Genomic DNA, 27,887 nt, shown 5'->3' on the forward strand with positions numbered 1-27,887 from the left:
TATTTAATTAAAAGTGGAAATAGTACCGGTTTCGACTCCAGTCTGGGTCATCATCAGCCGATTATAACTCGAAAAACAATGCATAAGTAGAAAGAAGTTAATGGTTAAGTCCACACAATATCAGTTGAAGAGACGATATAAAAATGACGGGGGTAGGCACTGTAAAATTCAGATGAAGTGGAATGTAAGTCACTTAAAAGAAGTAATGCGTAATCTTCCGAGCATCAGCACGGCACACGCAATGTTTGGCACTGTCTCATAATGTTCACGAAAAGCAGAGAACAGTTAAATGAGCCAGACTGCATACATCGTCAGGCACAAAGTCACAACACAATCCAAATATGAAGATCTAAAGTCATGAAGAAGCCGAAGACGAGCAGCTCAACCGAAGTAACTTGCAAGCTCCAGAAGATCGGCGCGGTGTTTACAACGTCAAATGCTGTAGTTTCATATGCTGACGGAGATTGAAGGATAGATTAATGATCAAGTATTTGCTTAGTTCACGAAAATGTACCTATATATATACTTATAATACGATTCAATATAATTGAATACGTAATTATGATCTTGAAGATTTTTAGAACAGTTGACGTGAAAAAACAATAGTGAATAGAAAAAATGGTAAAAAGCGAAATACCAGAAACAAATGAATACGTGTATGCACAGTACATTATTTCTTGAATATAAAAAAATTCAGGTCGTAATTGAAGTAGTCAAAGTTGGCGGACGCAACGCATGAGTTTAAATTTGAAAGTGAGGGTCCAAAATGAAGGTGGCATGTAGCTCTTTTTTTTTTTTTTTATGAGGCGAAAAGAAAAATAGGATAAGTTAATAAAGAAAGAAGATTAGTGGATAAGAAAAAAGGATTTAAAAGTTAAAAGGTGGTGAGAAAGGATAAGATAGGGAAGAAGGAGGGGTAGTTTAGGGTGGGTTAGGAGGGTGGGTTACTGGAGGTAGAAAATGTGGGTAGGAACTTTGCCAGGCATGGAAAATTGAATTCAGGTTTTGAAATTTAGAATTTTTTGAGAAGAAGAATTAGGAAGTCGAATAGGATGTTGGGTTTTTCAGAAATGTCGTTTAAGTTGAAATTGGGGTTGAAGTATTGGTCAAGGTGAATAAAACAATTTTCAGTAGTGTTTAAGAGTGGGCCTTTGTTAATGATTTTAAGTATTTTCATGTCTTTTTCAATATTGGTGAAATTGTGCTTGGAGTCATGTATGTGTTGTCCTATGGCGGAGAATCTGTTGTGTTTAATGGCGTTGATATGTTCGGAGTATCTGATGTTGAAGTTGCGGCCAGTTTGACCGATGTACAAGGAGCTGCAGTTGTTACATTTGAATCTGTATACTCCAGATTTTGAAAAAGCATTAGATTTATTTAGTGATTTAGAGTTGTGTAATATATCAAACTTTCTGTTATTGGTTCTAAAGGAAATTTTCATGTTATGTTTTTTAAGAACATTAGTTATTTTATAAGCTTCTTGAGTGAAAGTGAAAGTGGAAAATGCAGCTCCTCGTACATCGGTCAAACTGGCCGCAACTTCAACATCAGATACTCCGAACATATCAACGCCATTAAATACAACAGATTCTCCGCCATAGGACAACACATACATGACTCCAAGCACAATTTCACCAATATTGAAAAAGACATGAAAATACTTAAAATCATAAACAAAGGCCCTCTCTTACACACTACTGAAAATTGTTTTATTCACCTTGACCAATATTTCAACCCCAATTTGAACTTAAACGACATTTCTGAAAAACCCAACATCCTATTCGACTCCCTAATTCTTCTTCTCAAAAAATTCTAAATTTCAAAACCTGAATTCAATTTTCAATGCCTTACAAAGTTCCTACCCACATTTTCTACCTCCAGTAACCCACCCTTCTAACCCACCCTAAACTACCCCTCCTTCATCCCTATCTTACCCTTTCTCACCACCTTTTAACTTTAAACCCTTTAAATCTTTTCATATCCACTAATCTTCTTTCTTTACTACTTTATCCTATTTTTCTTTTCACCCCTAAAAAGAAAAAAACTACATTGCCACCTTCATTTTGGGCCCTCACTTTCAAATTTAAACTCATGCCTTGCGTCTGCCAACTTTGACTACTTCAATCACGACCTGAATTTTTTTATATTCAAGAAATAATGTACTGTGCATACACGTATTCATTTGTTTCTGGTATTTCGCTTTTTACCATTTTTTCTATTCACTATTGTTTTTTCACGTCAACTGTTCTAAAAATCTTCAAGATCATAATTACGTATTCAATTATATTGAATCGTATTATAAGTATATATATAGGTACATTTTCGTGAACTAAGCAAATACTTGATCATTAATCTATCCTTCAATCTCCGTCAGCATATGAAACTACAGCACTTGACGTTGTAAACACCGCGCCGATCTTCTGGAGCATGCAAGTTACTTCAGTTGAGCTGCTCGTCTTTGGCTTCTTCATGACTTTAGATCTTCATATTTGGATTGTGTTGTGACTTTGTGCCTGATGTATGCAGTCTGGCTCATTTAACTGTTCTCTGCTTTTCGTGAACATTATGAGACAGTGCCAAACATTGCGTGTCCCATGCTGATGCTCGGAAGATTATGCATTACTTCTTTTAAGTGACTTACATTCCACTTCATCTGAATTTTACAGTGCCTACCCCCGTCATTTTTATATCGTCTCTTCAACTGATATTGTGTGGACCTGACCATTAACTTCTTACTTATGCATTGTTTTTCGATTTATAATCGGCTGATGATGACCCAGACTGGGTTTGAAACCGGTACCATTTCCACTTTTAATTAAATAAGAATGTAATCTCTACATCTCTTATTTACTTGTATTGAATAGGTTGAACTACCATATTTATTATTTCAATTTAACTGTGATACTTTTCAATACGGAACAATGAAATTTTTATCTTTAAATGTGTTAAATCCCCTCGTGGAAGACTGTGTCTACATTTATTGTCGAGAGATTATGTTAAGCTACTTGTAAAACTGTGCCTCAGTGGAGAATTTATTTCTGAGAGACTGTGTGATTTTTTGATTAAGACTGTGTCTTAATGGAACTTGGTTTTCGCGAGACTGCGTGTTAGGAGTCATAAAGTGTTTCTTTACTGTCTTCATAGAAACTTTAATATATTTCCACGTGTGTGTGTGTGTTTGCTAGATAATTGCATTTGCTTCTCCGTACTCATTACAAACAGTACGAAAGACTGTGTCCGTAGAACTCAATTTATGTCTCTTCTTCACACTGTGATTAAGTGAAGTTGTATAGAGTTGAATCTCAGAAAGTTCCAGATTATTTTTTCGTTGCCTATCACTTTGAGTTTGCCAGTGACTATTTCATGAACAGTGTTAATTTCTATTATTTTCACAGAACTGTGATTTTGAATCCATTTTTTCATAGTAATGTGCGTCCAACACCCTTTACAGTGGAACTTGTTCAGTTAATAAACAGTGTCTCGCCACAACTTGCAGTGCAGTGCGGTAGAGAAGTGTCGTATCAGATTCTATTGACATTCTGTGCAAACCTCTTACATTTCTCTACTCCCTTCATGGGACTTTGGTGGAATACAAAGCTGATCAACTATTCCACGCTGCACTATCATCAGACGACTGACCCCAGGTTCGAGTCTCTCCTTTAGCATCGAGGGTCGACAACCGCCATGGGACGACGCGGTATCTTGGTGAGAAGTGAGTAGTTCAGCGACGTGGGACGACACCTTCTCCACATCTTTCAGGACACTCAAACCGTTCATCTGTAAAGGTGATATAATTTCTATGATTTCTTGAATAAACTGCGAGTTCCACTTTAAAAATTGCACTACCCTTCTCTCTTATACTCTCAGAGTATAGACCGTACACGCCCTGGCGTCAATCCATGCTCTCCACTAAGCTAAAGTATGGGCGTTCCTGTTTCAGAGAGAAGGTAGTGTAAAGAAAGTGGCACCCATGACGTTGGGGCCGAATTAAAGAGAGTACAAAGTGACAATACTTAACTCTAATGAGAACAGTGATATCTTTACTTTCAAGTTCAGACAGAATTGAATACTATAAACTTTAACTTCAGTTCAGTGAATGCTTTAATCTTTAACAAGTTCAGTTTAATGACTTTGATAAAATCTTGAACTTATGGCACAGAACTCTGATTAATTTTGATGGAACAAGTAATTTTTTTTTTTTCTTTGTACTTAAACTTTTCAGGCACAATATTCTATTTTATGCACAGTCTCATATAAGTGCTTAATATTTGTGTTAGTCAACTACTGAACTTTACCAGTGGACAATAACGGTGATTTTACGTATTAACTGAATTATTGTATTTTCTGCATTTTGTGAAAATAACAATATTAATACGAAGGTTATGCCGAAAGTTTTTAGCAGCGCATAAACTGTAATTCTGAGGACAATGGGATTATTTTCATTTGAAAGAGCAATGTTTTTCGACCTTGGAAGATGCGTGCGCAACCCCTCCTAGTGGTAGTTCCTCTACAGCGAGGGAAGAAAGCACAAGAAGTGCTGAGTCAGACACAGTGCAAGATGGATCTGTCGCGCCGCGATTTTCGAGCAATGATTTTTTTATGTTTATAAAAAGAAATTAAGTGCTGAAGAATGCCATTCTTCTTTGCTGCGTGCTTTTGGTGAGGCTGCCCCTTCTAGAGCCACAATTGGAAATTGGTTCGCGTGTTTCCAAGGGGTTGGCAGTCAACTGAAGATGAACCTCTAACCGGTCGCCCAGCACCAGCTTTGATTCAAGAAAACATTGATGCTGTGAGGGAAATGATCAAAGCAGGTCCACATCTTACATTTTGTGACATTGAAGGAACCTTAAATATTGGGTCAAGTGCAGCGCAGACCATCGTTCACGATTATTTAGGCCTTACCAAGAGATGTGCCCGCTGGGTGCCACATTCCCTGACAGAAAGCCAAAAGGAGGAGAGAGTAGACTGGTGTCATTTCATGCTAGAAAAATTGAATGGAGGGCAGTCCGAAGACACCTACAATATCGTCACAGGTGATGAAACATGGGTCTACCATTATGACCCTGAAACGAAGAAACAGTCTTCTGTGTGGTGCTTTCCAGGGTAGAAACCACCCACAAAAGTTCGATGAAGTCGGAGCTCCGGAAAGAAGATGGTGGCAACTTCTTTTACGAAAATGGGGCACCTCATCTCTGTGACCTTGGACACACGTCGTACAGTCAATGCTGAATGGTATGTGAATGACTGTCTTCCCAAAGTCCTCGCTGCTTGGAGGTCACAGCACCCAAAGTCGGAGAGTGGGCAACTTCTGCTGTATCACGACAATGTATCTGCACACAGGGCTGCCAGAACAATGAACTTTTTGGAAAGGGAAAAAGTGTGAGTGTTAACTCATCCCCAGTATTCACCTGACCTGGTCTGATGCGACTTCTTTCTGTTCCCTAAGACCAAGGAAAAAATACGTGGGCAGCGGTTTTCGTCAGATGAAGAGGGCATTGCAGCATACGAGAGTGCACTAAGTGACATCCCGAAAGAAGCTTGGACTGAAACGTTTTCTAAGTGGTTTCAGAGAATGGAAAAATGTATACGTGCTAATGGAGAGTATTTTGAAAAGTTGTAATTGTTGTTTCGCAAATAAAATATTTTTCTCACACTCTGCTAAAAACTTTCGGCATAGCCCTCGTACGGAGAATAAATGAGCTGCTATTGAGGCTTTAAAAGTCAGTCTAAATGACAGGATTACAGAAAGTAACACTAATCTAGGGCGTAGGATTGCTGAATCAAATGCTACTTTAGGGGCTCAACTTAGAGAATCTAATGCTGCATTAGGAAGTTGTATTGATGCCACTAACACTGGCATGAACCAATTTTGCGTTAACTTAGAAAGTCGTATTGATGCTACTTATAATACTTTAGGAGCTCAACTTAAGGAGTATAACGCTGCTTTAGAAAGTCTTCTGGAGGCCACTAATGCTAGTATAGGTCAGCTTAGGGAGGCTAATGAAGTAACTAATCGCAATATCACTCAGCTTAGGAAGGTTAATGAGGCAAACCTTGTAAAATTAACTGAATCTGTTGATAAAAATTTGGCAGAAGTAAATAATAATTTGGAATGTAGACTCAATAATGCAGGTGCCAAAATTGAGAAACAATTTAAAGAGTCTAACAAAAGAATGGATTCTAAGTTTACGAAGATAAATGAAAGATTAAGTCCTTAAAGAGGTAGAAAGTTTAAATGGAGAATTTCAAGAGTCCCATGCTCAATTATCACTTGCATAAACCAAAATGGCTTCTATTCAAGACAAACTTCATGAATCTATTAGAGAGGGAGGTCAAAGAGATTGAGAATTCCATACAGGGGAAAATTAAAAACCCTAAAACTCGAACTTCAAGGAAATATGGAATCTCTCAGCAGTAAAGAATCTCAAATCAAACAGGATGACTTATCATCTAGCCTTCACAATACTAGTGGAGAAACCATGAATGTTTCCACAGCTTTTGAAATGACTGAGGAAAAACCAGCCAAATTTTTGGGGAAGGAGGAGTATACAGCTAAAGAGTTTCTCCTTAACCTTGAAGAATATTTTCAGGAAAATCATATTAAAACAGACCGTCAATTATGTATAGCATCTCGATTGTTAGAAGGCAGGGCGTTAATGTGGTACACTGCTTTCAAATTTAGTATCAGCACTTACCAAGAATTTAAGGAAGCCCTATTTAGACGATTTTGGAGTTCTGAAACTCAGCAATTATACTCCAGAAAGTATAACACTTCCATCAATTCCTCACGATACTCAGACTTTCTCATATCTCAGCTTAAAAAGATACAGTTTTTCGACCCTCCTTTGCCAGAGCAAGAACTTATTCAGGTCATAACACTGCAATTCCCTCCAAATGTTCCGGAGATATGGTAGCAGCAAACGTCCAGGACTTAGAGCAGCTTGATGACGTCCTGAGAAAACTCGATACTGCTCACACTCAGAACATAACAAAACCTAGAAGAACCAAAGAAACTACGGCTAACCCCGTGGAAGTGAAGGCTCCGGTTCGAGTAAACCCAGAACCGCAAGAAGAGAGAGAAACTCGTTGAGACGTACCGTTCTGGTACAGAAGATATAGAAAGCGTCCATACGAAGAGAGGGCCACGTATCAACAAGGACCTTCGTGGAGGCAGGCAGCTAGCCAACCTAATGATAATAGGAACTCCCAGCGGGATGAATTAGAGAAACGTTGGAGAGAGACTAGAGAATTAGTAAGAAATAAGAACAGGGAAGAAGGTCTACCTGGAGCAGCTTCTTTGGAATACCAGGCAGAGGTTCAAAGAAGAAATGAGAGAACAGAAATGAATCCCGAAACTACGGGTGCAAAAAAAAATTGACGAAGCAATAAGGAGATTGCCTGAAAACCCGGAGGAAGGAGAAATAATATATAGTACAGCCATCAATCATTGGTATTTAGAGAATTCGGATTTACTGTATGAGGATGCAACACAACGACAGCCTCAGATACAGTGCGGTTTATCGATTATAAGTATTAAGCTAGGCAATATAATTGTCAATTTTTTAGTGGACTCAAGGTCACAAGCCTCACTAATTTCGCAAAAATTGATAGATGTGGCGCGAGAGACGACCAATATTTCTATCCTACCTGTTGTCCAAGTTAAGGTTAAAGGCATAGTTCCTGACAAGACTATTAAATGTAAATTCCAGGTGTTTCCTGAGTTAGAAATTGGTGATGTTAAGTTCCAACATCTATTTTTAATTTTGACTCAGATGAAATTTGATTTAATCCTTGGATCGGACTTCCTCATTCAGCATGGGGGAATCATTGATTATCCTGCTAGCCTGATTAAATTTTGCGTTAAATCTGTAGAGCTACAGTTGGTTGCCTGTAATGAAGTGAAGCAACCGGAATTTGAGACCCCGGTGGACATAGTAGAAGGCGAGATGAGCGAGACTCCGCCTGTCAAAGAGTGCATCCATGAAGAGGGGAGACCTGAGGAAGTGGGACACGTAGAGGACCAGATAGCATCCATCATCGATGATGAGTTTAACGAGGACCACTGACAATTCACAATTTATGCCAGTGTAGCTGAAAGCCCAGATTATGATAATGAAGCGGCAGAGACGATGCAAGAGCTTTTTGAGAAATTTCCAGATGTGTTTTCTGATAAACCTGGAGTTATCAATGGTTTTGAACACCACTTAGATGTTACTGACACTTCACCTTATAAGAAACGGCCTTATCCGATACCCATGAAGTACTTGGGAAAAACTTGGATCATCATTGAACAGTAGGAAGAATGGATGGTAACGTCAAGGGATCAACTTTGCCAACCTCAAGAAATACTTTACTAGGAGATAAATAAAAAGAAAATCGTCCAACAATTTTCTTTTTCGCTGAGCAGGTGGGAGATGAAATTGGAATGCCTTGTCAGCAATCGCCGTTCATGTATTTCTTGAGGAGAACGTGCTAACACCTGTCTATTTGGATTTAAAACGAGCGCCGAGCGCGCAGGCATCATGGGTGACTGCGTGCAAGTGATCTCTCGCTGCAGAGTACCAGCCAAGGCAAAGTGACGCCACGATCGAATGTTCCATTCGCTTCGATGTCATTATATCACGAACGGGATGTCCGATCATCATCTGAAGAATGTCACCTTGTAGGCCTGGATCACAAATACTACTGACCAAAATTTCATGATAATTGGCGGAAGGATGGCCGAGTTATAAAATTTTAAAGAAGCTCATATTTTCAGTCTGGCCATCCGACCTAGGGCAATATAAGGAGCTCGCCAGCCCCGTAGTAGACAGTGGGAATGTGTAATTTCGTCATGTGCCAGCTGCGGTAGTACAGTCTGTTACTTTGTCCGGCTAAGGACCGGTGATAGAAAATATGCGATACAAGCATCGAACATAACCTCATCGGACTCTAACTTCGCGTGCAAGCAGAAAACTTGTTCATTTGTAATGTCAATCTGTCGAGCTGATTAACATTATTTTTGTCTTGTGAATTTCGTATTGCAGAGACTATACAATAATCGCTGTCTCGTAGATATTTTTGAAACTGTGCTGTTACAAGAGTGTGAAGGACTTGGTGCGTAAAGACTGTGCCTTAGTGAAACATTGTTTCCTCTTCGAGAGACTGTGTCAAGTTATTTCATGAAACTGTGCCCTAGTGAAAGTACACATCTTTTCAAAAACTGTGTTAATTAACTTCGTGAAAAACTGCCGACATTTCTTTTCATAAGAATATGCCGACATTTATTTTCAAAGAGTGTGTTAATTCACTTCATGAAAGACTGTGCTAACATTTCTTTTCATTAGACTGTGTTAAATCCCCTCGTGAAAGACTGTGTCTACATTTACTGCCAAGAGATTATGTTAAGCTACTTGTAAAACTGTGCCTCAGTGGAGAATTTATTTCTGAGAGACTGTGTGATTTTTTGATTAAGACTGTCTTAATGGAACTTGGTTTTCGTGAGACTGTGTGTTAGGAGTCATAAAGTGTTTCTTTACTGTCTTCATAGAAACTTTAATATATTTCCACGTGTGTGTGTGTGTGTTTGCTAAATAACTGCATTTGCTTCTCCGTACTCATTACAAACAGTACGAAAGACTGTGTCCGTAGGACTCAATTTATTTCTCTTCACACTGAGATTAAGTGAAGTTGTATACAGTTGAATCTCAGAAAGTTCCAATTATTTTTTCGTTGCCTATCACTTCAAGTTCGACAGTGACTATTTTATGAACAGTGTTAATTTCTATTATTTTCACAGAACTGTGATTCTGAATCCATTTTTTTCATAGTAATGTGCGTCCAACACCATTTACAGTGGAACTTGTTCAGCTAATAAACAGTGTCTTGCCACAACTTGCAGTGCAGTGCGGTAGAGAAGTGTCGTATCAGATTCTATTGACATTCTGTGGTGCGAAACTCTTACATTTCTCTACACCCTTCATGGGACTTTTGTGGAATACAAAGCTGATCAACTATTCCACGCTGCACTATCACCAGATGAACGACCCCAGGTTCGAGTCTCTCCTTTAACATAGAGGGTTGACAACCGCTGTGGGATGACGTGGTACCTTGGTGGGAAGTGAGGAATTCAGCGACGTGGGACGATGCCGACGCTGAGGGATGACACCTTCTCCACATCTTTCAGGACACTCAAACCCTTCACCTGTGAAGGTGATGTAATTTCTATGTTTTCTTGAATAAATTGCAAGTTCCACTTTAAAATGAACTTATTGCACTACCCTTCTCTCTTGTACTCTCCGAGCATGGACCGTACACGCCCAGGCGTCAATCCATGCTCTCCACTAAGCTAAAGTACGGGCGTTCCTGTTTCGCTATGAACTGGTGCACCTTTTGTATATGTCATTTTTTTTAAATTTACCTAAATATAAACACATTATATATAGCAAAACGTTTGCAAAAATAAATAATATAAACAAATTCAATATATTTTTGGTCTTACATTCTTTGGATGATAAATAACTTCTTTAGTACAATCATATTCTTATTCCTTGTACTCTGGACGATAAAAGGGTGTGCTGTTTTAGTATGTATAACATGTCAATGATTTTTGACACAATTTATACTAAGAGTCTGCAACACCGGTAAAATATTGCTGCCACTACAGGGTAAATGACGGCCACTACGAGGGTTATGTGGAATTAAATAAAACCTAATCAGCACAAACATGCTAGAGAAGGATTCAATTTTGGAATTTAAGAAAAATATTTTTCCCTGATTCTGCATGCCAAACAATGGTATAAACATACATTACACAGAAAAATTCAGACAAAAAATCTCTCAGGGCTGGAAGGGATAGTGACACTACAAAGTAGGTTGTGTGTGTGTGTGTGCTTTTTTTTTATTATTGCGGATACCTGTTGTGCTAATTTCAGTAAGTTTTTGGCAACTATGAGATAGGAAGAGGCAAGGACTGGGAAGGAAGGGCCGTGGCCATAATAACAGTCCCACTATTTGTTCGGTGTACAAACGGGATATGATCTCCAGAATGCAAGCTACATCTACATGGCCCCTACAACTCATTCTGTGACATTGTACTATAGTTTCATCTTCCCTTTGCCGATGCAATTTAGATTATATTCACTGTAACAACACTAATCAAAGCTACACTTCCTCGTAAGGTAGTGTGTCGCTTTAGTCTCGATAATGTTATGAGATTTCATTTCCTCTGAAAGCAATATTCTTATCTGTGGGCAAGCCATGCTCATGCTTAGCCATATTTGTGGAATGTGTAGGAAGACGACAGGTGACTAACATTTGGCGAGCGCACCGACGAATTTCATTGGTTGTGACAAGCAAAGAGTTGCATGGAAGATACTTCTATTTTCATTTTTTTTTTTTTGTTGGCTTTACGTCGCACCAACACAGATAGGTTTTATGGTGACGATGGAAAGAGCTAGGACTGGGAAGGAAGCGGCCATGGCCTTAATTAAGGTACAGCCCCAGCATTTGCCTGGTGTAAAAATAGGAAACCATGGAAACCATCTTCAGGGCTGCCGACAGTAGGATTTTCATTTTTGAACCAGTATTGAGACTTTAAAAGACGTCTAGTTAAACATCAGCTGAATGTTGTTTATGCATGGAACACTGTGCATAACTTAGATGCTGTTTAGGCAGACCTTGTCTAAAGCTTAAAACTAGTCATCATTTCTGAAATCGGCCCCTAGTGTTTAAAGTATAATTACACTATCCAAATTACCGTGTTCAAACAATTTTTATTTTTACAGGATGGAGTTATTCACTTACATCATCATAGGCAACAAGGACATTCACTGTCTCATGATTCTTTATGCTCAACTGTTTCACCAACAACTATATAATTGTAATTTCAGTTCAGTGGTCGTGGTGGTGGTGAATCTTGTTTTAAGAAGTACTACTAGGCAACCATCCTCTCTTCAAAGATTACAGTAAAACCTCGTTAATTCGAAGTTGTTGGGACACAAAAATCAGACTTTACGTGATTGTGAATTAACCGCCAACACGTAATTCGGAAATGCCAACCCTTGCAGCATCACAATATATTTCAGGACCTGTTACTGCATGCAACTAATCTTGATTCACAGTTTAAGCCTCTCAAATGCCATGGGAAAAAAACTATTTCCAAAATGTATCCAATAAGGTGCATTTACAGTATTCAAATAATGAACTTGGATAACTCACTGGCAAACCTCATGCAATGTAATCAAACGAAAGAAAACATGATTCAATGACTAGGAGAAATCTATACTGGCTCCCCTGTGCAAGTGCTTTTTTCATTGGATTACTGTACTGTATGCATTTTAGATGTCCTGTACTTACACAGTAAGTACCTGGTGCCCTTAAAACATTGCGACTTATCGAACTTTCCTATGACTAAATACAGTAGAGACTGTATTTGCTATAAGTAATAATAATAATAACTTAAATGTTTCCACCTTTTCAATACAATATATTCACAAGATTACAAAATTATACGGTACTAGTTTCGACCCATCTAGGGGTCATCATCAGCCGTATTGGAGCAAAGATCATTTGTGGCGAAATCCTAAGACAATATTATTTTAAAGAATAACAAGTGAAATGAGATGTTATGGTAATAGTTAATAATACAAGGAATATACATAATAAGAGGTTTTTAACAAAGAATAAAGTATAAATGGGGTGTTGTAAAAATTATAATCATGGAAATCAGTAAGTTCTTGTATTGAAATGAAATATGGCTTAGGAAGAGGGCTTAAGGTGGGGCTGAAGGGTGCGGGAGAAAGTGTAATTGTCTTGGAAAAGTACCTTTGATTAAATTTAGGATTGAGTTTAGGTTGGCTGCATTATTGTTTCTGAGGAAAGTGATAAATAGATCGAAGAGTATGTTGGGTTTCTCTGAGATTTCATTGAGATTGTGACTGGCTGTATTTACTATGACGAGGGAAGAAAGTCTCTCGCTTCCGTCTGCATTATAACAACAGTACAGTGAATATTAGAGATGGGTCTAGTTAGTTCATTTGCTTGAACTAGTTCATTAGATATCGTTCATAGCCTTGAGTCGTTCAAATGAACAAGGTAATTCTTGAGGTGATGTCATAGAACAGCCCTCACGGCACTTCGTTCAAATGAACGAGTTAGTTTAATATGAGCACGAAAATAAAAAATGCCGCTGCCAGTCTGCCTAAGTGAAGAAATGGTATCTACGAGAGAATGAGAGACAGATTATCTTTCTTATGTTGTATAACGCCTTCCCCAGTTGAGAAGTCTGAGAGATGTGCTGTCACTTGACCATTAACACGATATGCCATTGGCGGCCATTTGTGTGCAAGCTCATTTGTGGTTCAAATGAACGAGGTATTTCATTAGTGCTGTCTTCATAGAAAAAGCTCTCATGGCACTTTGTTAAATGAACGAAGTCGTTCAAATGAACGAGGTAGTTCATTTGTGATGTCTACATGGAAACAGCTCTTGTGGCACTTCGTTCAAAGAATGAAGTCGTTCAAATGAACGAGGTAGTTTATTATGAGCATCTTAGGTACAGCATAGTGGCGTGAGCTAGTGCGTATATTTTACGATAGATGGTGCTTGCTTAGGTCTTTGTCCTCCCTTAATATGAATGACAAACCATATAGACTTCCAACGCACCCCACCCCTTACGGTATTTAAAGCTCGGCGGTTCGAGGGGCATATGGATCAGCTGTTTGAGTTTGAGAGAGAAGCTATTTACCGGTTTTATCCATGGGAAAACATTTCTCTGAGATGATGATTGTCCTTTTTAGCTGTTAAAGAGCTGGGGAAGAAGAATCCTGTGGAAACGCCCTGTTAATAAGGAATATTCCTGAATAACTAATATTACAATGTAAGGTATAAGTCTTTTCAAGTGTTTACTCTATAAAACCAGTGTTTTTCCTTATGCCTGACACTACACTCATCAGAGTAGGATGTGTCAGGCCCTACCAACTGACGGTAGGATATATGCAGGTGAATTTATCAGAAGCCCGTTAACTTTTGATATGCTCTATTGGTGTGTAAAAATGAATTCCCTTAATATTTCCATTACTATTACATTGTGATAAGGGGAATAATGACTGAAATTATGAACTTCTACAGTTTTCTGTCGATCACCACCTAATTTTAACCACTACTACATACATCTCATTATGCATGGGACAGGACAGATAGTGATCGAGAATAGGAATTGTCTCAAAGGAAAAAGGGCTGAGCAGCTATTATTTCTGAACAGTAATATCTGAACTGTTTAACAGCCCCATTTATTGTTACGGTTTCCATAGACATCGAGGAGCCAAAATTATATCCCGCAGGAGTTCTTTCACATGCCAGTAAATCAAGAGGCTGTCAGATTTGGGCACCTTGAAATTTATGAGCTTTTTCTATGTGGTATGAATTTTAACATATGTTGTTGTTTTAGTTGATTATTCTTCTACGCCAAGACATTCATCTTAAGATAACCTATGCGTACTGAATACAATACCGTAGTCTCGTGTCGGTTACCATGTGATAACATGATTTTGTTAGTCCGCTCCAAGTGCGTGTGATTTCGTTGTGCCTCATGTTGCTGACATTGATTATATTGTGTGTAGACAAAGTATTTATTTACCAGTGCTCGTGTATGATTCCCACAACTGTCGTGTATTATAGAACGCTTACAGTACGTAAATGCCAGACTGTAAACATGTTTTTATTTTTTCGAAGAGGTACACCAGCGACTTTATCACCCCATTGTGTGTATTGTGGACTGTATCTTGCATAAGACCGGACTCGAACAAATATGAGCTCTGTTATAGCTAGCAGGCAAGTACGATATTCTGCGAACTTGGAATTTGATTGTCGTCATTCAGAGCCGTCATCATCAAATAAGTTTTCATTCCCCGCCTGAAGGACAGGGCAGGCCCCTCAAAGCGTGACGCGCTCTCTCGGGCCAGGAGTTGTGTAGTGAGAGTGAGGTGTGAGGAAGGAGAAAGATGGGAAAACGATGTTACAAAGTCATAGAGGAGGAATAGTCTCTTGACTAGGGAGATGCGAGATAAAGTGGGTGTGTAGAAGGAGTGGTGTTAAACGGGAGTGCCAGGGTCGAAGAATTGAGGAGTTGTAGGGCTGCAGTGATGTGACTTAGGGAAGTTGTGAGGAGTCGACAGAGATCTGTATGTGGAGGAGGGTGGAAGAACGGAACAGTTGCGAAAAGTGGTGGGTGTAATAGTGACGAGGTTGATAGAGAAGATGAGCTGGCCGGGTGTGATGACGTGTAGCGACGGAAGGACATCTGGGGAAAGCTCGAGGAGGAGAGCGAGAGAGTTCCACTGGATGATGACATCGGTAGATATGCGCTCCATTGGTGATGAGGTGATGGACTGCTTCTTCTGTCGGTAGATGGAGACGTACTAAAGTGGTCGGTCCAGAAGAGTTCAGTACGTGGAATGCCCACCGTGTTGGAACTCCTGTTGCATGAAGTTCCTGGAAGACTTCTTGTTCAGTGATGGTTGTAGCAACACTGCAAACGACGCAGGTGACGGTGCGACGGTTGCGGTAGTAGATGCAGACGTTTCAGGGCATTCTGAAGTGAGTTGCATAGGAACAGATGAAGACATTACTGGGGAGGGATGGGAGTAAGTTCAAGTTGTGAGAAGGAGGCATTGAAGGGTGAAGGCGGATATTGTGGTAGTCGTTGTAGTGGTTGTGGTTGATATGGCACACATCCAGTGCGGAGTTCGCCCACTTGCTTTTTAAGGTCGGCGGGGAGCTGATTACAGTTGACGAGCAACCCGGCCGAGCAAAAATAGTAGGAAAGCTGTGATTGGATATGCCCTATAGCGAGGTCGATGTGAGAAGTGTGTCTTTCGGAGCTCCTATCACAAACAGAAAACAAGTACCCAATGCACAGTGCCGCCACCAGTTCAGAAGTGTGAGAGGAGATGTGCTGTCATCATTAATACGGCACGCCATTGGCCATTTACGTGCGAGCTTATTTTGTCGTTCAAATGAACGAGGTAGTTCATTTGTGCTGTCTTCATGGAAACAGCCCTCGCAGCACATCGTTCAATGAACGAGGTGCGAGCTAGTACGTACATTTTACAATAGATGGTGCTGAGGTCTTTGTCCTCTGACATGCTCTATGCTCGCATGAACAACCCGTTCAAAATATTTGAATGAACTCGTGCCAGTTCAATTAAAAGAGTCGTTCAAATGAACTAGTTAGTTCATGAATGACCCAATTCTAGTGACATGGCACTTCTAAGACCCATTAATTCATGCAATCACCTTGAATCTCAGTTTAAACTTTTGAAATGCCATGGAGAACACTATTTCAGAAATGTATCCAACAAGGTGCATTTACATTATTTAAATAATCCACTTGGATAAAACAATAGCAAACATAACCTCACGCAATGAAAGGGGGAAAAAACACGATTCAAAGAAGAGGACAAATTATGCTGGCTCCCCCCTGTTCAAATGATTTATATTTTGGATTAATGTACTGTTTGCATTTTTAGATGTCTTATACTTGCACGGAAAGTGCCCGACGCCCTTAAAACATCGTGGCTTTTTGAACTTTCCTATGACAGGGGAAGGAAGTCTCTCACTTCCGTGTGCACTGCATTACAACACAGTACATTTCTCGGCTGGCAATTCTCTCCTTTAAAACCATAAGTCCAGTTGGCCTCAGCATTAAAAAAAAAAAAAAAAAAAAAAAAATTGCAGTTTCATCGACATTGACAATATTGTTTCGTGCGTACGAATTGATTACATAAGCTACGCTTTTTCACCAACTGTCGGCATCGCCAGTGTTTGCGGATTCTACCTTTCCGCACACTACCTGCTATGTGATATTGTGGCGTTCCTTAAAACGCTGAATACAAAATAATTACGATTCCACACACTGCAGATACGCCGAAGTGGGTGAAAGTGCGGAAAGTTACCCCTGCACGTTCCGGATACATGTTCTTTCATGATGCGGAGAAATTTTGAATTTAAATTACTCTGTATTATACTATTTTTATCAATATGTAAAGGCAGTTTCGAATTAAAAGTCTGAATTTCGGTAATGGGACCGACATTGTTCTTCAAATTACGAATTATCCGTATTTCGAATTAAACATTTTAAATAACATGCAAAATCGTACCTCATGTTTCCGGGAACGAAAGCTGCTTCAAATTAGGCAACATTTTGGATTAACTGATTTCGAATTATCGAGGTTTTACTGTAAATGGAAACAAACATAGGTAGTTATTCCAAACAAATTTAAAATTGAAGTAAAACATAAAACAAAAATGATTTTATTAAGCTGAAATGGATACAAACACATAAAAACAAAAGATCCCCGAGTAACAGAACAAGTGAAAATTGTATATGCTTGATTAATCCACAAACATATAAAGCAAATAATGAGATCAGCAGTATTCTCATCACTGGCTAGTAGGAGTAGAGTATCTCCTGCAGGCCAAGATTCCGCCTTAGTCTAGAGAGATAGCCGCACTCTGTGTGGATGTGGGCCAGTCTATTCAGCACCGCATGAACACACAGAGGTGGTCTTCTCTCTTTAGGAGGTAAAAGTGCATATCTCTTATATGACCTATCCTCAGCCTATATAGAACCATGGCTTATCTTTATGAAGGACGGAAAGAGGATCGCCGCATGGAAGTTGTCATCTTAATTACTCTCAGCTTGTTGGGAATTTGGATAGCCATTCCAACTCCCAGAACGCTGAGATGATTTGGCATAGCTGAGAACAAATATCCCTAGCAGGTATGTTAACTGCTCTAGGTGATAACTAGGGCCCGGATTTTTAGGTGGCATAAACCTTCACTTTAGGTTTTTTTGAATTCTTAAAATAGGTTATTTTAGGTTTTTGCCTCCAGGCAGCGATGTTTTTGGTTTTCGTAGTTCTGTAAAATTTATTTATGTACTTATTTCACAAAAGTTTACATTGTCATATTCATAAAAATACACAGAGAATACACTGTACTGTTTCCTTTGTAAGTTATGTTTTGGCATTGCAGTAAATAAGCACGTACATACCCAAATTGCCTGGCATAAATGATTTCCTGTTGTCACGTAACACATTCTTATATGACGAAAAAGTTCTTTCAACGGAACATGACATCATTGGAGTGTAGTACATAGATGCTAATGCATTAGGTTGTAGAGGTAATTTTCCTGAATACTTTTCACCCTGTAATACCGAGTTGATGACTTTCATATCTTCAAAATCAGGATTGCGTTGAAGAATCTTCTGTAGCTTCAAAGAACATGCCACTCCCAATGGCCCAGGTATTTCTCTTCTGGAAACATTGCCAATGATATCCAGGGAATCTTTGAGTGGCAAGGTTGCACCTTCCAACTGGAGAATAGCTTCTGGTATAAAACAAAAATGTGTCTTAATATATGCTAGGGAAGTGACGAGGGTCGGGCACTCGAGCGATTTCTTGGCCTTTGCGATGCAGGAAGCTTCTGTTTCATCCAAGTCATTGACGACATTTTTAATTTCTTCAAGGTGCTCAGCATATTAAATAGCAGCAGACAGCCAAGTTCCCCAGCGGGTAAGTATCGGCTCAGGTGGAAGAGGTGTTGTTGGAAATTTCTCTTTGAACAACTGTACACGTGTTGGGGCTTTGAGGAAAACTTTCTTGACTGAAGAAACCACGCTATTGACGTCACTGAAATTGCTTCTAATCTCCTCCGCAAGGCGGTGCAGGCCGTGGGCCAAGCACGTAACGTGTAGCATTCTCTGGTAGAAGGACTGTAGAACCTGCCCTGCCTTCAACATGTAGGCAGCATTGTCTGTCACTAACAAAAGGAACTTACTATTTGATTCTTTGCTGGCCACAATATGCGTAAAGCATCCCTCACAGCTCAGGCTATTGTGCTATTGTTAGTTTGTTCTATTTCTTTACAAGGAATTAGATGAGCGTTACCTGGTTCATTTTGATCCAGCTTACCTACTACCACATTCACAATGAAGCGACCGTAACTGTCAGATGTTTCATCAACAGAACACCAAATATAGTGATCGCCTATATCTTCTCTTATTTTATGTAATGTCTTCTGGTAAACAGGATGCAAATAATTCTTCCTTAAAGTGGATTCATTAGGTATACTGCGGCCGCTGATGTCTCCTAAGAATGTTTTCATGGTCAGGTTACTTAGCACGTTCCAGGGTACGTTTGCAGACATCAACGCCTGACACAGGCGAAAGTTAAAGTTATCTTCAGGCTTGCCAACTGTGGAAGAAATAAACGGTTGCTTACTGTTGTTGCTGGACTTATTTCTCCTCGCTATGCTAGCCATGTGAGCAGCTGCAGATTTATGCTGCTCAAGATGGGATTTCTGCTCACATTTAACCTGAAATGAAGAATCCAAATCCTAAGTACTCTTCAGTAAGCGAGCTAGGGTATTGCAATGCACGTTTTAGATCAGTTAAGAGAAACTTATTTCTTTGGAGTATGCCTGACAGAAGACTACTCGACCGTCTGTAGTGAATCCATCTGTAGCAATCCACTTTCTCAATAAGTGCGATTTAGGCATTATTTCGCTATACAGTAATTGCGGCAGGAACCAGTCACAACACACTCTGCCGGCTGTACTCTCTATGGACGACTGGAGGCGAAACTTTACGTTCCTTCTGACCTATCAGATGCATCAAGGAGCCACCAGATGTCACATATGTAGTGGGAAGCATGGGATGTGCTGCATTTAATGATAGTAACATGAACTCCCTCCGTTCTACTGCTTGTAATTGCCGTGGAAATAATTTTACAATGCAGAGAAAATAACAGTCTTTATTTGAAGAAGGTAAAACAGCTCTTTAGGTTATTTTAGGTGTCAACCCCTCATTTAGGTTTTTTTTTTTAGGTGCAATGAAATTCACATATTCTGCTCCAGGAAGTGTGAAATGAACAAATATATCAAAATTTGTGAATTAAATAGCAAATAACAAATAGGTTAAAACCTAAAAATCCGGGCCCTAGTGATAACAGTACTGCTTCTTTCCTAGCTTGATCCACCAGTTCACTGTCCATAATACCCACGAGGCTGGAAGACAAGCGAAGGTGATTCTGGTACCAGCATCCCACAATCTGGATGGAAGGTCAAGAATCTGCTGCACTAGCAAGGTCAAGAATCTGCTGCACCAGCAGGTATTGCAGGAAACACAAATCAACAGACTGCAGAGAAAACAAGTTGGTATACATGATAAAGTGGCCTTGGTCGTGCATCAGTACAAACTGCAGAGCAAAACTCTAATGCGAAGTCATGAAAATACAGTACCACCAATGAACAGAAGCATACCTGTTCACCTTAGGTCCATGGGGCAGATTTTGTTTTGAATTGGCTTTACGCTGCACCGGCACAGATAAGTCTTACAGCAACGATGGGATAGGAAAGGCCTAGGAATGGGAAGGAAGCGGCCGTGGCTTTAATTAACGTACAGCAGACTGCAGAGAAAACAAGTTGGCATACATGATAAAGTGGCCTTGGTCGTGCATCAGTACAAACTGCAGAGCAAAACTCTAATGCGAAGTCATGAAAATACAGTACCACCAATGAACAGAAGCATACCTGTTCACCTTAGGTCCAAGGGGAAGATTTTTGTTTTGAATTAAATTTTCAAATGAAAATGATTGTCTATTATCAGCCAACAAAGCTTCATACATAGAAATGCTCCTTTCTACCTCCACCGACACAACAGGAGCATTCTTAAAGGAAACAATGTCACTTGAATTTAATTCACTGTTGTCAACATCACAAAGAGAAAATGTTTCACCTGCCAAAATTTTAGCAATTGAACACACTGTCTGATATCCTTTATTTTTTTCCAAATCCTCCATCTTCTCAGACACAGCTTGTCCCAGTTTGCCCACACGCATGATCCAAATCATTCACCGCTTTCAGTACAAGTTGTAACTGCTGCACTAGCGGTACTCCCGACTTTTCCAGAGCATTTATGGCAGTAGGAAGAAATCCAAAATTTACTTTTATTTAAGCAAGTTTCCCTGCAATTTCACTATCTGCCATAAGTTTTTCTGCTGCTTTGATTGATGTGGCTTCAGTGCTGTCGAATGAATCCACGATTTGTTTCACCACTTGTAAGTTCTTGCTATAATACGTGCAGGATTCAATCCAGGTTCCCCATCTTGTCAAAACTGGAGAAGGAGGAAGTGGAATGTCTGGAGCTTCTGACTTGAAAGATGAAACTCGAGAGGGTGCCTTTAAGAATACCTTTTTCACACATCCTATCAATTCGTCAACTTCTGGAAAATGACCGCAAACCTCCTCCGCAACTTGGTGTAATGCGTGGGCCAAACAAGTAAAATGCACCATTTTAGAATAGAGAGCACAAAGTGAATTAGCAGCCTCGATTATGTAGGGGGCTGCATTCGTTACTAAGAACAACACATTGTCATGCCGAATGCTATCAGCCCACAACAATGTCAACGATTTATCAAGAACTTTGCTGATTGTTGAGTTGTTCACTTTTTCTAAATGCTCACAATAGAGCAGAATGTGTTGCCCAGGAACATCCTCATCCAGTGTTCCTACTACCACGTTAGCTACAAATCGCCCTGAAGAGTCTGCCGTCTCGTCCATCGATACTCTTTTCCTGATTTCTTCCAACCTTTTCATAGCATCGTCTAACATAGATTTTCCTAAACGTAGAAGAATCCGGTATGGATTTGCCCGTGTCCTTCTCTAAGAAACTGTACAGTTAAGGGTGGTTTAACTTACTGAATGGGATATCGGTACAAAGAAACACTCTACACAGTTCTTCAAAGAATGGTGAAAAGGATGAACAGGTTTCTCCAAGAAGCTTCTGCTGTAGTAATGTTCCTTCATCCTGAAGTCGTTACAGACCATGTTTGTATTTCTCATGCGATACATGTTGTTCCACCGCAAACCTTTTTACAACAGCCAATCTTACGTCACAAAGTTTGCAATAAAGTATTGTCCCATCAGTGGTGAAGAACCTTTCTCCATATTGCAAAATAAATTGTTTTAGTTTAACAGACACACTTTACTATAGGCATATCGTAACTTCATGTCTAATAGAACAGCACATCCGGCTCAAAGAAATACCACAAACGCAATGAATCATTGCTAGCTGCAGCCTCCCACCTACGCGAGAGGCAAATGTACTTCCTTGTATGGGCGAATCCATTATACGCATACTTTTGGGAATAGGGGAAGAGGTATCAGTTCCCTGGAAAATATATGTTATGCTTGTATGAAATCAAACAAAATATTCAACACAGAAATTTAGTAAAATACAGAATTAAAATAGCTAAACATTAAAAAAAAAAAAATCCTTTCTTGAAGATAGTATAAAAAATGACCAAACTAACCTAAAATTTGCAACAAAAAAAAAAAAAAAAAAATGCCCTATCCCTCAAAAATGGCAAAAAATGCAAAATATTACCTAACAAATAGACTTCATTGAACTCATTCTTTCATGAAACATATATATATATATATATATATATATATATATAAGCAATGTGTCAGTCTTACAAATGAGAATGTAAAATCATCAGAATCCTAGCCCTACTGATGAGGCTCGAAACATGCTTCATTACTTTACCTGCTACTATTTAACCCTGAAATTGAATGCTGGTAGCATGCCAGATTATTCTCTACACCACTAATAAGAAAACTATCTGAATTTACTCCAGAAACAACAAAACAAAGGACCAACAATAGTCATCACGTGAAGAGACCAACTCGTTTTTATTGCAAGAACATACATCAATACCAGCGGCAACAATACTGCACATTTTACACGAGGACCTACAGATGCGTAAACTTTGTGCAAAGTGGGTGCCATGTCACTTAACTGAGGTACAGATGTGGACTCGTTATGAAACATGTCGCATCAATCTGGAAAGGTTTCAGAAAGAAGCACAAACCATGTTGAATCGCATTATTGCAGTCGATGAAACATGGGCACGTGCTTATCAACCTGAACTGAAGAGACAGTCACATGAATGGCGTCACCAGGGGTAACCACGGAGACACAAGGTTCAATAAAATCAGTCGCTCAATAAGGTTATGGTAATCCTGGCATTGGATCGTCAAGGTGTTCTTGTGTGTCATCCAGTGCGTGAGGGGCACACTGTCAATGCAGTTTATCACAATTCCTTTCTGTTGTACTGATTGTGCCATGCAGTGCGAACCAAACGTCCAGATCTTTTGGACAATGCCATAATCCTACACAATAATACGACAGCTCACAAAGCAGCCATCGTTCAGCATCGCTTACAACGGTGGGGATGGGAGGTTCTTCCACACCCGCCTTATTCGCCTGATCTGAGCCCACGTGACTATGATCTAATCCCCAAAGTCAAGAAGCCATTATGTGGACAACGGTTTGCTAACAAAGAGGACATCGTAACAGCATTTCGGAGAGAGGTGTCACAGTTAGCGATACACATGCAGCGAATGGTATTCAGCGCCTACCCACAGTTGGCAATGCACAGTGGAAACCTTGGGTGATTATTTCAAAGGTCTGTAACCAGTGGAGACCTGTCCTTTGTACGTAGTCTTGTGTATTTGCTGCCATACCATAATAAAACAATGTTTACCAATGGCCTGTGTTCTGTCACTTTCTACGAGAATCTCCTGAAGTCAGAATTTGTCGTCAGGCACTATGCACAAGTACCTGCCCTATATTTCCAAATGCATATCTTAGGTTTTCCGTGTTGTCTCCTGTTCACAAGAAAAAAATAGTTGCCATGACTTATGACTCGACCTTCGTATGTACGTACTTTTGAAGGTCAGGCTTCAAAGTGATGATCTCTTATAAATGCAACTTCTGTCTCTTTCCTAACTATGTGAATCTACACATACAACTTCACAATGTAAAATAACTACTGTGGAATTAATAATGATGAATGTCATGTCGAATGAAAGAAAGAATGACCAAGCAAAGGATATTTAGCTTACTGTGTCATCTAGCAATACTCAGTTCTGTGCTAAATAACACAGGTCCAGATTACACATATAAGTTACCACACACCATACTCTGAACAAGTAAATGAAAACCATGTACTGCCTTCTTGAGAAAATAAACTTTCAATAACCGCAGAATGCATCCATAATGAAGTCATAATAACTCCATAATGAACTCTTACAGTAATGACTCTGTAATGGCTTTGTAATAAATCCGTAATGGTTACCGTCATGTATGTATAGTCTTGCTCCACGTGGCTGTAGCGTCTCCAAAAGTCCACTGGTAGCAACACTTTTCCTTAACACATCTCCAAGCATCTCTCAGTGAAAACAACCTCATTCAAAATCGGAGTTTTTGGATTGATTACCGAACGGCCGATATGAAAATTAATGATTTCTTGCGTTTATCCACATTGATGAATTACAATCTTCAGCCTATACTTTCCGACTGTACCCTGGGTTTCCAAGTCACTTGTAGCAACATTTTCAACCAACTTTACCGGTACAGTCACTGTTTTCCAGGTTGCACGGACTTGATCAAACTGCACCACTACAACATATGTACAGATTCTTACCCAAACAAAAATTTATACAAAATATAATGATATACATATTTTCTAACTACAAATTCCTCTTATAATATTATGTTCTTACATCTTAACAAAATCACATCATTTTCACTACTTTTATATTACAAATTATTTTTATAAAAATACCCTAAACTAAGAATCGGGAGGTTGTACTTGAGTATGATTACAGTACCTTACCACAAGTCCGCTCAAGATAACCTCCAATAGCCACATTGCACTCACAACAAAAGCTATCAATTGTAGAATACTGTTTCATTAGTGGAGCTTTGGGTTAGGATGCACAGGGCGACATTGACAGAAGTGTACAACTGAGAAACTGTGTTGTAGGGCCGCTCTGTCAATAGCTTGTTGCAGTCATCTCTCAGCAATTGCCATTTTTTCTGAGCTCAAACGTAGAGCTAAATTGTCTATCTACCGCACTCGAACAATTGAGGGTCCAGCAGTGGTAACTATGCAACTGATGACAATTGCAAACAGTGCGACACTCAGTATAGGTCACTGTAGTACATCATTTTCTTGACTGTAAAATTGAGAATATGGCCTCTCCACTTAGACTCAAAAAAGCCAGAGGGTCATGAAGTTCTCAACAAATTTCCCTGAAGATGATCTCATACCACCTAGTAGTATTGTAAGCCTTTCTGAGGTCGATGAACACGGCGCTCTCTAGTCTAACCAGGTGATCAGAGGCAGATCGCATATTGATTTATTTTTTTCATCATCACCCACGACACTTTAAAATACATCTTCTCAAAAACCTTTCAATGAGAGCCAGTTTAATGAATGTAAGTAATGTTATCCACTACGAGCGGTTATTTCGGGTGACATGAAGTGGAATACCAATAGAAGTGAATACTGTGACCATCTCTTTCATATTGTGTTTGATATTACTCATGCTAATTTAATGGAACAACAAGCAGAAGCTGAACACTGTCCATTCTTTTCAATATACTCATGTTTCACTTCTGTGCTTAAAAGCTCTTTATATACAGACGTGGCCAAATTATTAGAATAAAGTTTGATTTCAGTCTAATGATGCCTAAAATGGCTGAATATGCCCATAAGTAGATAAGTGGTGGATTAATTCTGATAGGCATAATTGTACTTGATATATTTTGTACCTTTGGGATACTTTTGCTCGACAACAGTTGGCAAGAATGAAGAACAAATGAATAATGAAGTGCACATGTTGTTCAGCTGAGATTTCCCGCCTTGTGACTACTGCCGAGTGTTCATAGCTTTTGTGTTTCTGTTGTTTTGCACTGCAATTTAATCATTGTTTTTGTGTAATACAGTTCAACTAAAAGGTATTTTGAAGTATTCAAAGCGTGTTCTAACCCTGATGAGTCAGTTGTGTTCTATTATTGTGTGAGTGAAATATTTTGAGGTTATGGGGAAAAAGTGTGACCTTTCCCCAAGAAAAATTGGCATAGTAAGGGCCTTACTTGCTGAAAAGATTTACACACAACATGCAATAGCCCAGAAATTAGGTATTTCACAAACTTCAGTGAATAGAATTAAAAAACATGAAAATGGTGGACAGGTATACGCTCAGCACCGAGCAGGCAAGTGTGGACGGAGCAAGATTTTGAGCTCCAGAAGCACGAGAAAACTTAAGAATCTTGTGATTAGTAATCGCAAACTTACAAGTACTGACCTGAGCAAGACAATGGAGCAGTGTGGGGTTAATATATCCCCCAGATCCGTATGAAGAGAGTTGTTCAACAGCAGCTTGAAAGCAAAGAGACCACGAAAGAAGGCTAAGATTACACCTTCCATGGCTTCCCGGCGACTTCAATGGGCCAAGATTCATCAAAACTGGTCAGCGGATGAATGGAAGAAGGTATGTAGTATTTCAAAATTTTTATAATCATTTTGTGAGCTAAAACCTGCTAATATATTCAATTTACTTTTATAATTACATGGAATACAAAAGTACCTGCCATTGTTTGCTACATTTTACAACACTGTAATGGACCAGTTATTAGAGGAAGCTTTATTTCTTTCATCAGGTATGCTTCAGCGATGAAAGTATCTTCTCCATCGGAGAAGAGACCAGCCAATATGTGAGACGAAGGGAGGGAGAGGCATTCAAGGTCGACTGTATACAGCAAACCGTGAAACATCCTACGGCAATTATGGTGTGGAGTGTCATGTCATGGCATGGTTGCGGGGAAATGTACATTGTTGAAGGGACAATGAAACACGATCAGTACATAAAAGTGCTGAAAAACAAGCTGATACCGCAAATGGACCGATGGTATGGGGGAGAAGACTGCATCTTTATGCAGGATGGTGCCCCATGCCACAGAGCAAAAAACGTCATGGATTTTTTTGACAGAAGGGCATAGATTTACTGGATTGGCCTGGAAATAGCCCAGATATTAACCCCATTGAAAATCTATGAGCTATTGTCAAGAAAAAATTGAGAAAGACCAAAATAACAACACGGGATGAGCTCATTGGTAAGGTCCAAGAAATCTGGTTTAAGGACGATGATGTCAGAAATGCATGCCAAACACTGATTAACGGGATGCCAGGTGAATCAAGGCCCTAATTCAGTCTAAAGGGTGGGATACAAAGTACTAAAACAACAATCTCCCTAATTTATCAATGTAACAAAAATTTATGTCAATAAATTCTGAAAAAACAATTTTATTCTAATAATTTGGCCACGTCTGTACTTCTGCATAATAGACCTCTTTTCAAAATTCATGCACTCTAGCAAAAGGTACACAAAATTTTTCCTTTTACAGTCACAAATTGATCTGAGGGTAACTCTCAAAATAACTATATTGCACATCTTACAGATGTTAGTACGTTAAGAAAATATTGAATATGAGCCAAACTGATGTGGAGTGTGCACTCATCGACAAACCATTAAATTCACAAACTGATATTAGTCTCACGTTACGTCACTTGGTTTATTATTGACCAGTTTGCAATATCAAAAATAAGTTAAAAACAACAGCTTCTGATAAGCAGCTGTAAGTATTATGTTCTAATATGATGCACACAAAAATGGATTAAATAATACAGTATATAGAAAGATACAAACATGGAAAGGATCACAGGTTAGTGTGCGAAGAAGGAACAACACAAAGAAGGAACAAGAACAAACATAAAAAGAGGAAAGGACAAGGACAGCCTCCATGTTTTCATACACCACCATCTTCAAACAGAGAAAAATGGACTTATAAATTACTACTTTAGTTTAATCTTTAGTTAATTCTATAAATACCATTTTTTATTTATGATTTCTTATTCTTTATACTATGCTTAAAAAAATAGTTTATCTTCACTCATAGACAAGAGGACCATGTAAAAAGTTCTGGGGACACATA

At 39.2% G+C, this 27,887-nt stretch overlaps 1 protein-coding gene across 4 annotated transcripts in view; it reads right to left on the reverse strand.

Annotated features, from left to right (window-relative positions):
* Tbce (Tubulin-binding cofactor E) overlaps positions 1 to 27,887 on the reverse strand; it is a 304,725-nt gene that overhangs the window by 127,998 nt on the left and 148,840 nt on the right. The gene's annotated exons all lie outside the window — the stretch shown is intronic.

The sequence above is a fragment of the Anabrus simplex genome, chromosome 1 (genome assembly GCF_040414725.1).
Source record: "Anabrus simplex isolate iqAnaSimp1 chromosome 1, ASM4041472v1, whole genome shotgun sequence".
Classification (NCBI taxonomy): domain Eukaryota; kingdom Metazoa; phylum Arthropoda; class Insecta; order Orthoptera; family Tettigoniidae; genus Anabrus; species Anabrus simplex.